Below are 16,338 nucleotides of genomic sequence, written 5' to 3' on the forward strand. Positions count from 1 at the left end.
AGTGAACAAATGAACTCAAAAATAGCTTAAAAGAAGGCTGCTCATCCAGGTGCTGGTGGCTCTTACCTGTAATCCTAGCTACTCACATGGCTGAGAGCTGAGGATGGTTGTTCAAAGTGTGTGGCAATAAAATCTTTGAGATTCTAATCTCCAATAAACTACAAAAAGAACCTAACACAAAACAAAACAACAACAAAAAAAAAACAGAAGTGGAGCTGTTGCTCAAGTGGTAGTGTGCTAGCCTTGAGCAAAAGAAGCTTTGGGATAGCAACCCTGAACCAGGAACAGCAAGGAAAAAAAAAATAGTCAAGAAGGCTGCTCACAGTTAGTGATGCTGATTGTCAGTGGTGGATTTTGTGAACGGCTTCCCCAAACATAATGCTTTAAGAAAATAGTACCAGTCTTTGTGATTCACAAATGTCTGACAAACTTCAGGACACTTAACACAAAGAAAGGTAGAGCAGCTCGAAGTAGGAATTCAAACGTTAACAATGAAGGTGGTATAGAAGTGCAAGTTTGTGTACTTGCAAAACTGTTTGGTGTAAGTGAACTGAACACCTGGGGGGGGGAAGGGAAAGGGGGAGGAGGGAGGGGGGTATGAGGGACAAGGTAACAAACAGTACAAGAAATGTATCCAATGCCTAACGTATGAAACTGTAACCTCTCTGTACATCAGTTTGATAATAAAAATTTGAAAAAAAATAAAATAAAATAATGAAACATAAAAAATAAATAAATAAAATTTTGAAAAATAAAAAAAAGAAGTGCAAGTTTGTGTCAATCGCTTATAGGTTTGGGGGGGAAAGAAGGAAGAGGTAGTAAGATACTTCTGAAAGGGAGAGAGTTCTCTGGAAGAGTTTGAAGACAGAGGAAGAAGATGTGAGGTGCGGTGGTGATAATGTTCAGAGGGAGGGCGCTTCCAGAGAAGGCAGGATTGGCATGGGCAGGGTTAGAGCACTTCCCAGTGAAATGCAGGTGTTGGAACTCTGATGTAGTAACTAAGTATCCTACAAGGATTCTTATTTGTAAGCTGGGAATGAGGACAGGATTCAGCAAAGTCCTGTGGTTTCAGTTGCCTTGTTAGCATTTATCTGGTCACCTAGTCAGTCTGCAGTTTTCAAGGTGTTGCTCAACAAGCTTTGTTGCCATGCAATGTCATGCTCATGTGTGTTCTTGTCTTCCACTGTGGAGGCGTGGAAGCTTTGTGCATCATCTTTCTGGTGAGAGGACCGGGCTTTCCTGTGTCTGTGCAGAGCACGGTGCAATCATGATGGGAAAGCTCGGTGCTCTCAGGCTGGGCCTGGCATGGAGTACAACTGCTTCTGCCCTGCTCTATTGGTCTAGCAAAGCACTAACACTAACCCAGAATAAGGAAGAGATGAGTTGGAATCCACCTCTCAGTGGGAGGACTATCAAATAATTTGAGAGCGTCTTTAATGGCCACAGTCACTGTATAAAGAACAGATGAAAGTAGAAGGCCTAATTCTGAGACATAAAATCATGACAATGATGTACAAGAAGTACTGTTTACCACTGGTACATGTTGGCAAATAAGGTTTGAAACAAAAGCGTATATATCAGGCTCTTGTCTCAGACTGACTTGGTTTAGCTGAACCATTCATTAGCCAAGCAATCTTCGAGTGTTTTCTCATCTGTGGAGTATGGTTAATAGCAAGTCCTGCCTGAGTCTGAATTGAGTCTTGCAGGAGACAAAGACTGAAACATAATTTGGCAAATAAGTTCTTGATTGGAAAGTGCTCTTGAAATCAAGGCACTACGTGTGGTACGGTGAACAGGGAAGCAGAATTGGACAGGAGGAAAAATCAAATACCTTGCAGGTCAATGGCCACCTTCTCTGACCCCCACAGGGAGATCTGGGGTGAGAATGGCCCTTCAGATTAATTCTAAGTGGCCTGAGAGTGTCAGGTCTGTACTTCGTTATTGAACATGCCCCTCCCCACCCCCACCTCGGGGGAAGGGATGTAGCCCATGAGGTCTCTCTCCAGCTGAGGCCATCCCAGAAGGAGCTGAGAGCAGGTGTCTGTCAGTGGCAGCTAAGGTAACCATCTTTCCCATCCTTCCGTGAAGTGACTCTCGGGAAGCACAGCCCAGCGTCCACCATGGGGTGATAGGAATACTTAGCTCTGTTACGGTGTCTTATATATTATGAGCAGGTGTTTGAATGTCAACTGTTGTTTGCCTGGAGTTGTTTTGATAAAGGGTTTAGAGGCAAGATGAAAGAGGTTGCTTGGTGAATAACAATGTGGTTAAGTACCAGAAAATGGTGATTGCTGCTATATGAGGAACAGAGCTCCATTTAACAGTCTGGGATGGTAAAGTCAAAGGTAACCTTAAGAAAGCCCAGCTAATGGACTGGGCAAATTTGGAAAATTGCTAATGTATTCATGGAGCAGTGTCAATAAGGTAACAAACAGTCTCACTGTGATGTGCATGAAGGAAAGAGGTCATTGGACCACACTGCTTCTCTTTCCTATCATTATTCAGCATCATTGGGGCAGAGGTAATGGGAAGATAATGGGATCTGAGTTCAGATCCTGACTCTGACATTTGTTGTATGCGTGAACTGTAGTAAATTAAATAATCTCTCAGAAATCCACCCTTCTCATCTTAATATGGAGATCATAATATGGAGTGAGAGAAGGAGTTACATTGTCCTAGAAAGAAATGTACTCATTACCTGACTTATGTAACTGTTACCACTCTGTACATCACCTTTAGAATAACAATAAAAAGTTTAAAAATAAAAAAAAGTATGGAGACCACAGAAACAAGCTTGTAAGCTTACTCAGCAGTAGTGTGTGTATGTGTGGATGCGTGCTCTTGCACATGCATACATGTATATAGAGAGAACTGTATGTATGTATGTATGTATGTATGTATGTATGTATGTATGTATGCCTGGAATAAATGCCTAGAATCAATGAAGTAGAAGATTTTCTAGCACATGGGTTACTTGTGAAGTATATCCTTTCTCACTCAGAAATTCCCAAGTTTGTATTTCAGAATCTTTAGATTGGTTTTAATGTATAACAAGCATGCTTCCAATTTGCACTCGCACATACACTCCTCTCCCAATATTAGGCAAGCATTATTGCTCCCTTTTTACAAGTAAAGAGATAATATGCATAAAGAAGCTAAGACCTTAAGGCCTTAGGTGCCATATTTAGTAGCACAGCCAGAAATTTGAACCCAAGTATACTGGTGTTTGAACTCAGAGTCTGACTCTACAAATTGAGACACACCTGCACTATTGGCTTTTTGCTGGGTACGTGGAGATAGGAGTCTCTCAGGAGTCTCAGGAGTCTGTTTAGGCTCACTTCAAACTTCAATACCCAGATTTCAGCCTCCTGGGAAACTTGGATTACAGGTGTGAACCACAGCACCTGGCTTGAACCCTTGTCTTTTGAGTCTAAGATCATTGTTCTTTCAGCATCACAATTATTTTGCCCTTCTAAGCACAGACTTACTGTAATTTGCACCCCAGCATTTTTGTGGGGCGCCAGGATCATCTGGTGGGTAAGCTAATCATGATTCCAGCAGTGTTCCATGCAAGGCAGTCAGGTATGTGAGCAGGACAGCTAATCGCCATAGGCTAGAGTATGCATCTCCACCATCAGCTTGGATTGTCAGCTTTCCTCAGAATAATTAAAAAGAAAAGTAAAGGAGGAGGAAAAGAACTAAAGAAATCATCTTTGTACATTTTAATCTGAGCCATTTCTGAGCTGTGTGATAAGATAGGTTGTAGAAATGTCAGCTTCTCCTTATCTCTAATTGACTTAAGTAGAGGGAGCTCTAATCCTTGTGTGCACAGGAGCCTGGAATGGAGAGATGAGGCCAATTGATTCCTACTTTTTAATTAACAGATGAGCTGCTTAAAGACAATAGTATATTGGGGGCGGTTTGGGAGCAGGAGGGAATGTGAGGGAGGGTCATCTCCATGGCAGTGACATTTCAAGCAATATAGCAAGTATCAGCATTTGATTTGAATCAGGGACTGGAGCTGAGCAAAGAATTATGTATTGTGCATGGGTATGGTCACAGAGGCCTGCTGCCAAGGTGACAAAGCTCTTCTTATTTCTTTCCATGGCCTAATAAGAAGACCCTTTTTATTAATGAGTCATTGGATGGCACACCTCAAGGTGTATGTTTGAACAAACTGGTTTTCATGCTTTCCTCCAGGTATGTGCTTGTCTGAAGGGCATTCATAACATTGGTGGTTTCAACAATGCAGGAGCCATGCAGTTTGGTCCTGAGATCAAAATCTAATGAGTAGAATACCAGTAATTATGCCTGCATCATAGCTGATGTGCTTGTTTGAAAGCCCCCAGACCACAGAGTGCTGACCACTTATCTTGTCTTTATGCTTGGTCTAAATGGAGAATAGGCTATTGTCTTAATTACTGTAAACTATTCTAATCTCAAACTCTAGCTTGTTTGGCTGAATCCCTCATTTTCTACAGAAGGTGACACCTTCTATTTTTCCATTGCCCTCCATGGGAGCTGGATTTTCTCTCTCTCTCTCTCTCTCTCTCTCTCTCTCTCTCTCTCTCTCTCTCTCTCTCTCTCTCTCTCTCTCCCCTATCCTGGGGCTTGAACTCAGTGGTTTTGTGCTGTCCCTGAGCTTTTCTTGCTCAAGGCTAGCACTCAATCACTTGAGCCCCAGCACCACTTCCAGCTTTTTTCAAGTAGTTTATTGGAGATAAAGAATCTCAGACTTTCCTTCCTGGGCTGGTTTGGAATTGAGATTCTCAGATCTCCGCCTCCTGAGTAGCTAGGATTACAGGGGTGAGCTACCAGAGCCCTGCTTCGATTCTGAACTCTTCCCACCCTACTTTTGTTTACTAGTCCTATATGAGCTTTGTCAGGTCCATGGTCAAATTTTACCTTCTGTATTTCATGATCATCTCTTTTACTGAGGCATTCTCATTACTGCCCCTGTTGTTCCCTTGTGATACCTATCTGCATAAGCACGAAGGTTTGATTTAATGGCTGGATGTTGATGTTTTAAGTCAGTCCTGCCCAAATTAGGGGTTGAGAAGAAGGAAGGAAACCTCATTGTTGCATGAGTTTTCTTATACCTTCCCTGGTTAGAGATGCCTTAGGTGACCTCTTTCTTCTCTGAATATTTTGAAGATTCTACCATTCCTTTGTACTGTGGGCTCATGTAGTCATAGACCATGCTGCTTCCAAAATCATCTTTCAGCATGTTCACAAGAAGGGAATGATTATTTCTTTGTTTGGTTTTTCAGTTTGTCTTGCTTTGGTTTTTCGAGCTAGTTTCTTGCTCTGTACCCCAGAATGGCCTTCAACTCCAAGTCTTCTTGCCTTCAACTCCCATATGCTGAGATTAGAAGCATGCATCACCACACCTGGCAGATAATGGGCTTTTAATTAGTGTTCTTAATATCTTAATACATGAGAGACAGGGATGTGGATTAAACAGACTCTGAATGTTTTCATTTTCAAGATTTAGAGATCTGACTTTTCGGCAGATTTGGAAAAGAATAAATAGTGGTTTTTAATGACATTCCTCTCATTCTATCATATATCTTGCTAACTCTGTCTTTAGGCTTATTCTAAGTATGTGTATTTCTCTTTTGCTTTTTAATGCTTTTCCCAAAATTAATACTAGAGAGTCATATCAATCTAGGAGTATGCCTTTCTTCTCCACCAGAATTAATTAAAATCTTGAGTGTGTGTGTGTGTGTGTGTGTGTGTGAGAGAGAGAGAGAGAGAGAGACATGTGTGTGTACGTACACACTGGTACTGGGACTTGAACTTAGGTCCTCAAGCTCTTGCTTGGCTTTTTATCAGGGTTGATGCTCTACCACTTGAGCAACACTTCTAATTCTGTCTTTTTATTGCCTAATCAGAGATAAAACTCTCACAGTCTTTACTGGCTGAAGCCAGGTATGAATACCTCAACTCTCTGATCTCAGTATCCTGAGTACTAGTATTACAGGCATGAGCCATCAGCTCCTGGATTGAAATGAGATCCTTAAGGATGGTGTCTTAGTCCTTTTGCTCTTGCTGTAACTGAATACCATACGCTAAGCAGTTCATAAAGAATAGATATGTGTAAATTGGGTTCTGGAAGTAGGGAAGTATAAAACCAAGGGGCCAGAATTTTGGCAAGCGAGTTTGTGGAGGGGGACATCCCATGGTAAAAGGGCAGAAACGAAAGCCAACTCATGCCAGAGAGGAAACAGCAGGTTCTGACTCAATTTAAAACATTTAGTCTTAGGATGATAAACCCATTTCTGTAATGAGATTAATTTATTCACAAGGACTCCATCTGTATGACCTAATCACTTAAATTTTTTTATTATCTTTAGTTGTTTTAAGAGGTTTTATTTCAACATGTCAGCTTATGAGTACAATGCATCTTGATCAATGTCACTCCCTTCATAATTCTTCATCTCTCCCAACCCCACCTGTCCCCTCAATTTTCCTAGTTTCATTTTCACATAATACACATTAAATATTACGACTTTATTCACACACTATTCCTCTCTATTCACCCACACTTTCCCTTAAAGAGCCCACTTGTTGATACCATTACAATGGCAACTGGGCTCCAATATGAAATATTAGAGAGAGATTCCAATAGCAGATGGGTGCCATGTTTTATTCAATAAAGTTGCTTCATAATAGTAATAATAATGATAATAAATATAATAATTAACATTTATTAAGTGCTTACTTTATGTCTGAGATTGTGTTATGCTTGTTACGTGTTTACTTCACTTAATGCTCATATACATTCTTAGAGAAAGGTATTGTTTTTGTTTGTATTTATAATGAAAGAAATAGCAACTGAGAAGTGATAAGAAACTTTGCAGATATTGTACAGCTACTTCAATGCCTGAGACACCTAGCCACTATTCAGTACAGTATTTCTGCATCTGTCCGAGCATATGGCATACAGTAAGTTAATGGTTTGTGTTTTTTTGACTGTAGGATGAATAAAAGCAGGCCATCTGCATACAGTCCTAGCTCTTGCTTAAACAGTTTCTTCTAATCCAGCACTTGTCATACATACCAATACAGAGTCCATAGTCGGTTAACAGTTAATAAATAAGTGGTAAACGAATGGATGATTGGCCATCCAGAATTCTCTTCTATGTCTAACAGTATATATTATATTATGCTAATCTCTCTCTTAGCCAGCCTGTCACGCTGAACCCTATGCATAGACATTGGGTTTCACTCTATCTTTTATTGGTTTTAACTGTTCAGTGTGTATACATTACCTCATGAATTACATTCTTCATAGTAACTAGTTCAGTCCTGGGATGTAAGCAATGCTCAGCAAATACAGTAGGAATTGCATTTGAGTATTGCTTTAGCATCTTTAAGCCTCAAAGATGACTGAAATAGCAGTAACCTCCTTACCCCTGTTTCCATCTTTAGAGAAACTACCATGTGTTTTGTGCTAAGCAGATGTTTTTGACAGGTCAGGGAGCTGCATTCGTGCTGCTGGCTTAAGGCACAATTTGACATACTGCCACTGTGTACTTACCATTGGCCTGTAAATGCTGGTCTCCAAAGAGAAAGAGTGTTTATGTCATTTTTAGTAAATCTGAAGGGCAAGGATAGAAGAGATAGACCCAAAGGCAACTGATACAATTCTCCTAACTGAATGAACACGGCTGCATTAGATTATTAGAAACCCCAGGACACAGTCACACAACGGCATATATATGACCAACCTCAACTCTTTTTTTTTCTTAAGCTACTTTTATTCTAACAGAAAAAAAGTACTTTGACTCTCAACTTTGCTCCTTTCTGGACATGGGAAGGAAAACTATCTGAGAGATGAAGTGGAGCAGGGAAATGCAGACAAGCTCATTGGTGCCCAAGGAAACAGCTACCAGTAATTTCAAGCCCCAAGTTGAAATCAGTGCAGATCAATGTATGCATTGATTTCATACTGTGTTTACCCCAAGTCTTTATATTTTCTAAGAAATAATTCAGAGAAAAGTGAAGAGGAAGATGGGAACATGTACACCTAAAGTAGTTGCTCGCTTTTCTATAGCTAGCCAATTAGATGTCCTGGGACAAAGAATATTATCATCCTTGATTTATAATTTCATAAATGATTTATCCTTGGATGAATGAAATAGTTTACCCTATTTAGCCACTCTCCTTGCCCCTATACATCGCAAATTCTACATCTCCATCCACATTGTAGAGATAGTTTGAAGAATGTCCCTATAGGCATTTGTCCAATTTGGACAATATTTCATTTCACTCCATTGGACCCAGATGGATTTGTTTTGTTTATTGCCTCTGTTTTAATCGGGTTTCCATCATCTTAAATATCTAAGATAATTTATAAAGTAAAAGTGTTTACTTTGGCTTATCATTTTGGTGGTCCTAGTCCATGACGAATTTTCCCTGGTGCTTTGGGTAGCACATTATGAGGACAATGTGGTAAAAGGAACTGCTCACTCCAAAATAAGACAAAGAACAAATAAGAGAAAGAAAGCACAAGGGTCCCACAATCTCCTTTGAAGCCATGCACCTAATAAGCTAAAATCCTCCCACAAGTTCCAACTCCTCTTAGAGTTCCAACACCTCCAGTAGTTCTAGGACGGAAGCCTTTAAACATGTGAGCATGTGGGTGAAGTATTCAAGATCTAACTTATGACCTTCTATACCTTGAAATTCCTCTCTCCATCAGAAATCAAGTTATTGCATATATCTCCTTTATGACAGGATTGTACCTATTTTCCTGGCCTTACTCATTGTCTGATGTGTAGTAGGTACTTAGGAAACATGGGCTGAACATACAGTGAAACAAATTCTAGATGGACTCAAGACACATTTATACTATCTAAACTTATTTTTCCCCCACAAGAAGCTTGAATGAAGATCCAAGGGCAAAAAGAAAAAAAAGAAAGAAATACATTTACTGTGGAAGTTACCCAGTGAAGTTTAGTGCCTTTCACAAGGAAAACTTACCAGTTATTTAATTGGGGGACTTGAAAGCTCACAAAAGAAAAAGAAGGGTGGGAAAATAAGAGGGAGAGCAAAAGTACTTTCTCCATTATAGAGAGGGTTGGGACCATGAACAAAAGCTCTGTGATTCACCAAGAATAGAAGCTTAACAGACTCCAACCGCATGCCAAGGCACCAGAGGGCCTGCCAGGCTCAGCTCATGTAGGGCACTTGCCCTTTGATGCAGCCAAGGAAAGGGATTTTAGCACCAAATGGTGCCCTTAGAGCAGCTGTGTTGGGGGCCACCATGGAGAAGAACCCCTAGCTTCACACTTACACAACTCCCACCCTTCCTAATTGCTACAGGAAGGAAAGTAAACAGCTAAAGATTGTGTTGCTGCAGAGATAGTTGATGCAGAAAGAACAATAGCAAGGCAATTCTGGAAGAAATCTGAGTTATTCCTTGTTGTGGGGTGAAGGCAAAGGGAGAAGAGTAGGGAATAGAGATGGGCAACGAGGAAAACCATGGTAAGAAGTCTTTGTAATGCATTGAATGGCTGCCAGGAGCTAAAGCTCCCCACATAATTAATTTAATCCTCACTGTTATTATTTAATATGCATCAGTTTTTCCCATATCACAGATGAGGAAGCTAAAATTCCAACAAAGCTAAATGAATAGCAACGCCAACATTCCCTTGCCAAACAAGTCACTATTGAAAGCCCGGCACGTCAGATGCCTCAGCCATGCCTATTGAAGCAGAACCCATGGAAGGAAGGAAACACTCTTTCCCCTTCCTTGATCTTTCTTTTCCACTATTGCAATTGTAATGTCTTACTTTGAGCTGCCTGTTTCCTCTGCACAGGACTCAAACAAATCAAAACAGAACAAAATGGGGGAAAAAATCTCTAAGATCAACTAGTATAATTAAATATTATGGTACTCTGACTGTGAATTGAGAATGGTGACTTGAGCTGAAGATGCAAAAGTGAGGAAAACATTGTCCCAGACATAGAGAAAACCAGATCTCCTAAAGGAAGCATTGTTAAGGTAATGTTGAAATAAGGAAATAGGAATTTTTTAAGAAAATAAGTAGATGAAGAGTAAATCTTCTGATGTGAAGAGAATTAGCCATGGTAGATATTGTTAAGGGATAGGTATGGAAAGACATTCCAAATAGAGAGAAATCCTGATTAAGATAGGGGATATATTTCGGATATTGAGAGTCACCAGGATATTTAATGGAGACAGAGTAGAAATGATAACCTTTAAGATCGCTGCCCTTAATATATGTTTGTTTCTTGAGCAGTAGATATGATGAGTTTATTGTTAAAATGTGTAACATACGACTTATCATTTTAATCATTTTTAAATGTAGAACTCAGTGGTCTTAAGCACATTCACAGTGTTATACATCAATTTCCAGAACTTTTTCATCATTGTACAGTATATATTCTGTTCTCATGAAACAAACCTGAATCTTACCTCCTTCAGTTCCCTAGTATCTTCTATTTTACTTTCTGTTTTTATGAATGTACTGATGCTAGGCATTTCATATAAAGTGAGATTGTACAATATTTGTCCTTTTTGTGACCGGGCTTATTTCATGTTTTAAGATAAGATAGAGTGACATATATCAGAATGTCATTCTTTTTCATGGCTGAAAGATATCACAATGTACATATTTACCACATAGTTTTTATCCATTTTTCTTAGTCTTGGTGGAAGCTTGGGTTGTTTCTACTTTTTAACTGTTGAGAATAATGTGGTTTGTAACATAGGTGTGTAACTGGTCTAGATCATGTGATCTTTTTTATTTTTAAATTGTGTGTGTGTGTGTGTGTGTGTGTGTGTGTGTGTCCTAGGGCTTCAACACAGGGCCTAGATGCTGACCTTGAGTACTTTTTACTCAAGCCTAGAGCTCTACCATTTGAGCTACAGTTTTACTTCCTGCTTTTTGGTAGCGTATTGAAGATTAGAGTCTCACAAACTGTCTGTCTGGGCTGGCTTCGAACCATAGTCCTCAGAACTCAGCATCCTGAATAGCTAAGATTACAGGCATGAGCCACCATCACTCAGCCTTGTGTCCCTTCTTGTTTCATTGTTTCATATCTTTTTCCACAGTAGTAGTGCCACTTTAAATTCTCACCAACAGTGCATCATCATTTTAATATCTTTACATAGTTATACTTTATGTATTTTTTTAAATAAAAAGTAATGATGGTTTTCCCACAACTTTTCTACTGGGTATGAAACAGCTACCTTACTGTGATACTTACTTTTTCTTTCTGTTCTTTATGTTTTGGCAGTACTAGGGATTGAACTCATGGCCTTACTAAGCAAGCACTCTACAACTTTTTTTTTTTTTTTTTTTTTGGCCAGTCCTGGGGCTTGGACTCAGGGCCTGAGCACTGTCCCTGGCTTCTTTTTGCTCAAGGCTAGCACTCTGCCACTTGAGCCACAGCGCCACTTCTGGCCATTTTCTGTATATGTGGTGCTGGGGAATCGAACCCAAGGCCTCATGTATATGAGGAAGGCACTCTTGCCACTAGGCCATATCCCCAGCCCACTCTACAACTTTTGTTTGGCTCCCAAACCAAGAGAATTCTGAATTTTGCTATGTCCTGATATACTGTTCTGAGAGGACCTGAACATTATTTTCATTGTTACTTGCCTTTTTCTTTTGATTCTAGGTATTTGGGTTTGAACTTACAGCTTTCTGCTTTCTAGGCAGATATTCCCCACTTAAGAAACTTTTCCCAACTCTTACCGTGGTTTTACTTTGCATATCTCCAGTGATTAATAATATTGAAGTAGTGCATAATTACATCTGTTTTGAAGCCTTGTCTGTTTACGTCACCGGGTCATTTTTTTAGTTGTTTGATTTTATTACTGTTGTTGTTGTTTATGTATGTAAGTTTTTAGTCTCAAGAGCTCTGGCATTGGAGTTAAATGTCACCACTAAATGTGCAGGCTTATTGTTTTTTAAGTTTAATAAAATCCAGCTCTGCCCTGCTGGGTGTGAGTATAGAAAAATATTCAAATAGTCTTGTCATTGTTGGCGTTGTTATGCATTTTCTTATATCTCTGGAATAAGTGGCTCTTCCATAGTCCCCTATGACCAAGGGTAATAAACTCATCACAGACACAGAATACCAAACAAAATGAAAACCCAGAGAAACCTCTGTGAAACAATTTGAGGATGTAAATCATATATTGTGAAAGCCATTGGATTAGGAGCACATTATCCTTGTCTGATTCGCTAACACCCACATGTTCCAAGTAAGCTTCAAGTTTGATTTACATTGTGACATTTAAAGAAACGGAAAAGGGTGATCCAGTATCATCTTGATAAATGCTCTCCTCTATGCCTGTAATACTAGCCCAGGAGAACAATGGGTAGGCATCGCCAATCATGTAAATGGGGCACCTGAGCCAAGGAAAGTGAGCCCTCTAGCTGGACTCTTCTCTGCCTAGTCCTGACTTAGTCTTGAGTAAATATGTAAAGCAGAGCAATACCCTTGTTCTAATGGATGTAGTCCACAGCATTAGGGGTTTGAATTCCTAACTTCAACCATAGCCCTGCCATGTATTTTGGGAAGCCTTGAACTCCCTTTCTGTTATAACTATAGGTTTGCTACAGTATCTGTATAAAACAACACTGCATTTATGGTCCATATTACAAGAAATGCAGTTTAGGGGATGCTAAACAATCAGAGTTAGGGAGAAGACAAAAGGACAAAAAAAAAATGTTTTTGTCCCGCCCTAAACCAGATGTCAGTAGATAGTGGGGTATTTATTTGCTTTGCTTCCCTGTAAATTGAAAGGCTTCTCTCTATTGGCACGGTCTGCTATTGAGGCCCCCCTGGAGGCCAACATTTCCCCTGGTCAGAGTTTCTCCTTCTTCCTTGGGCCTGGACCTTGCTAGGCAGCTCTGCACCATAGGCGCTAATCCCTCACAGCTCCTCTCAGAGGGAGGTTCAGCTGCATTTGTGGATTCAGAATTAAATCCCTCCGATCCCCCAATCCAAGAGAACAGCTGGCAGTAGATATGATAGCAAGAAAGAAGTCGTCACTTCATTGGATGTTACCCTGAATAATAAGTGAACTGCTTACGACATTTCTGAGAGCTTTGGAAACTGCCATCACCCAGGCTCTGCCGCCACCTGGCCATTCAGCAGCATAGGTGAAAGAGAAAGATTATACCTGGATAGCTCATATGAATGGTGACACATTAATTGGACATGCACACAAAAATACATATGCACACATACACATGCATGCACACACTGGCTTCAGAGTCAAGCTTTATTTGTTTACAACCCTAAGCAAGTTACAAAGCATCTCTGAATCTTGGTCTCTCTATAAAATTAGGATAATCTTTTACCAAAGATTTCCTGTTAGGATTATAGATGCCACTGTGGGTGAGATCTCGACTTATCACAGGTACCAATAACGAGTAGTTCTCCAGTTCCTCACCTGACAAAAAAGAAAAGCACATTTTTGCATTCTCTGCCCAAATAACAAGCCTTACCCTGATATCTGAGGGAGAAGACAGGAATCAGAGGGGAAGAAAGAAACTTCCCCAGTGATCACACTGCTTGCTCTTCTTGAGCACAGAGCCATTACTGGAAAGCCATTTGCAGAAGTAGTTGTACCATGGCCTCTGCAGGAAGAGAGGTGTGCTTGGTGGAGCCAGGCACCCCACCCGAGTGAGTGCACAAAGCCCTTCTGAGCCTGCTGAGCCCCTGATGACTGTGGATTCAGCCCGCCCCTGGCTGCACAATCACGCGGCACAAATCCCTGTATTTTCAATGGAAGGAGCCACTCCAGCAGTGTTGAAGGGTGGGGGAGGCAGGGAAAGACCTTTCTTTGCAAGTTTGTTTCCTCTGCAACCACTACTGAATATGTCCTTAAAATTCACATTGGATTTGCCTCTCAGGGTCCTCAGTGCTGCTCACAGAGGGGAAGTGGAGGAGCTCATTTATCTGCATGCCTCTGTGGCCCAGGGTGGTCCAGGTGACAGCTGTTAGTTCTCTGGGACAGTAGAAGCATGAAGGGCCCTAGGTAGAAAAAGGATTTCATTAATCAGGGCATTGATTGAACACTTACCATGGCTCAGGCTCTGTGCTCGGCACAGGAAGGGGAAAGAGAGCAATGCACAGTCCAGACCTCTAGTATCTTAAATTCTAGCTAAGGGTGATAACGTAACACAACATGTTAAAGAGCCATATAAGAAATAAACAAAAATCCAATCCAGTAATACAGGAGATGTCACCTAAGACTCTACACAATGATTAATTGCCAAATGACTGGCAAAGCATTAAGTCCCATGGGTAGGAATCAATCAGAGTGTAGTTATTACCGGCCTCCTGCAAGCCTCTGACCATGAAACAAGCAGGAATTCCTTAGGACTCTTACCTTCACCTCATCATCCATACAATATAACACAAATGGGAGAAAGGTTCCCACCATCCCCTTCATGCCAGGCACAGGCTTGACACTACTGGTGTCAGGAAGGAGGCACAAAATATAGTTTCCTCAAGATCAGGGCATCCCATCCTTCTGTCTATCCACCACTCTCACACAGCCTTGACACTGTCAGTATATGTGCCTCCTTCCTGACACCCCATCACCTATTTACACACAGGGCCTGCTCTTCTTTGCTTTGAAGTGTTCCCCTTTGCTTATTAGGAGGTTTGACACCCAGTAGCCACTGTCAATTATGTGGCTGAGGCAATGTTCACAGAATACTGCTGATTTCACATATTGTCATTGCCACACTTTGCTGGTATCTGTGGTAGAGTTGTCAAAAAGCTAATAGAACACAGGAGTAGATTGAGTGGTTAGGTGTTAACATTCCCTGAAAGGAAAAACACAGTGGTGGTAACTAGTAGGCTGTGATCTGGTCTGGTTCTTGTCTGGAGACTGGTCCATCAAGGAATTGACCTGGGAGATAAGGCATGGCTTTGCCAAGCAGCAAAGTTTATTCGAAAATGTAAATACATGATCAAGGCAGGCAGCAGGCTTGAGAGAAACCCTCAGTAGCCCTGTGTTTTAAGTTAGTTCTTCTTTTATCCTTTAGATTTTTATCTTCTAGGGTTTTTTGGGGGGAGGGGGGTATTTTCATTGTTGTTTTTAAAACACCCTCTAATAATGGTTTGGCTGACAGGACTGGGCTATATAACTCAAGCCCTACTGCAACCCCATGCTCACTCATGGGTTTTTAAAATCAGATGTATATGAGATGTGAGTAATTTTCATCAACTGTTAAATGGAGGAAAACCCTTAAAAGCATACTTAGGATCATGGTTGAGTAAGACCACCCATGTTTTTGTGACTAGTTGGAACCCAACATCTCCCCCTGGCCCCATCATTTCTATTTGCAGTACACAAAACAATTATAGAAACTGGGTGACCACCACAGAAGGAGGCATCAAGGGGCATTTCTGATTTGGGAATGATTCACGACACCCCTGTCCAGGGTATTCCAGCTCGCTGCTCACTTCTGTCCTCTGTGTCCCAGTTCCCCGATATCAGTGGGAGTAGGCTGTGTTCAATTTTATCTCTCCCTTTTCCTTAGGCAGATCCAATGATTGAATAGGTCCCTGATGTCCAGCATCTATAAAGTATACTAGTGCCATTCAGGGCAGGGCAAAGAGATGGGTAGTGGTTCAAGGCATTAAGGTACAACAGAGTGTGGCGCCCCTGAAATTTCCATAGCTAGTTATATAAATACTGCCCAACACAATGACAAACCCAAGAGTCCATGTGGTGTAGAAAGGGAAAGCAATGGCATATGAGTGGGAAGAACCCATACTCAGCAATTACTCACTCAGTATCCACTCCATTTGTTCACATCCACCTGGCCATTGAAGGAGACACAACTGTCAAATGCAGGGCCTAGAATGTGGAAAGCACTTCATATAAAAAGTGCTGTATAAGCTCAGCACTGGCGGTTCATGCCTGTAATCCTAGCTACTCTAGAGGCTGAGATCTGAGGACTGCAGTTCAAAGCCAGCCCAGGCAGAAGAGTCTATGAGATTATCTCCAATAAACCACTCAGAAAATGCCAGGAATGGAGTTGTGACTCAAGTGGCAGAGTGCTAGCCTTGAGCACAAAGAGGTTCAGTGTCAGCACTCAAGCCCTGAGTTCAAGCCCCAGGACCAGCAAATAGCAACAAAAATTCAATAGCCACTGCCTTATGGGTGAAACTGTAACCCCTCTGTACATCACTTTGACAATAAATAAGTAATTATTCAGAAAAAATAAAATAATTCTGCAAATCCATGAATGAATGCAACAGAAGATATGAAACTATTTTTTCTATATTTTGTTTGAAAGTCATTGAACCTGTATAAAAATAAGAAGGAAT

At 40.8% G+C, this 16,338-nt stretch overlaps 1 protein-coding gene across 1 annotated transcript in view; it reads left to right on the plus strand.

Moving 5' to 3' along the window:
- Positions 1 to 16,338, plus strand: part of Ntm (neurotrimin) — a 1,004,130-nt gene that overhangs the window by 152,825 nt on the left and 834,967 nt on the right. The gene's annotated exons all lie outside the window — the stretch shown is intronic.

This window comes from Perognathus longimembris, chromosome 3, assembly GCF_023159225.1.
Source record: "Perognathus longimembris pacificus isolate PPM17 chromosome 3, ASM2315922v1, whole genome shotgun sequence".
In the NCBI taxonomy this organism is placed as follows: domain Eukaryota; kingdom Metazoa; phylum Chordata; class Mammalia; order Rodentia; family Heteromyidae; genus Perognathus; species Perognathus longimembris.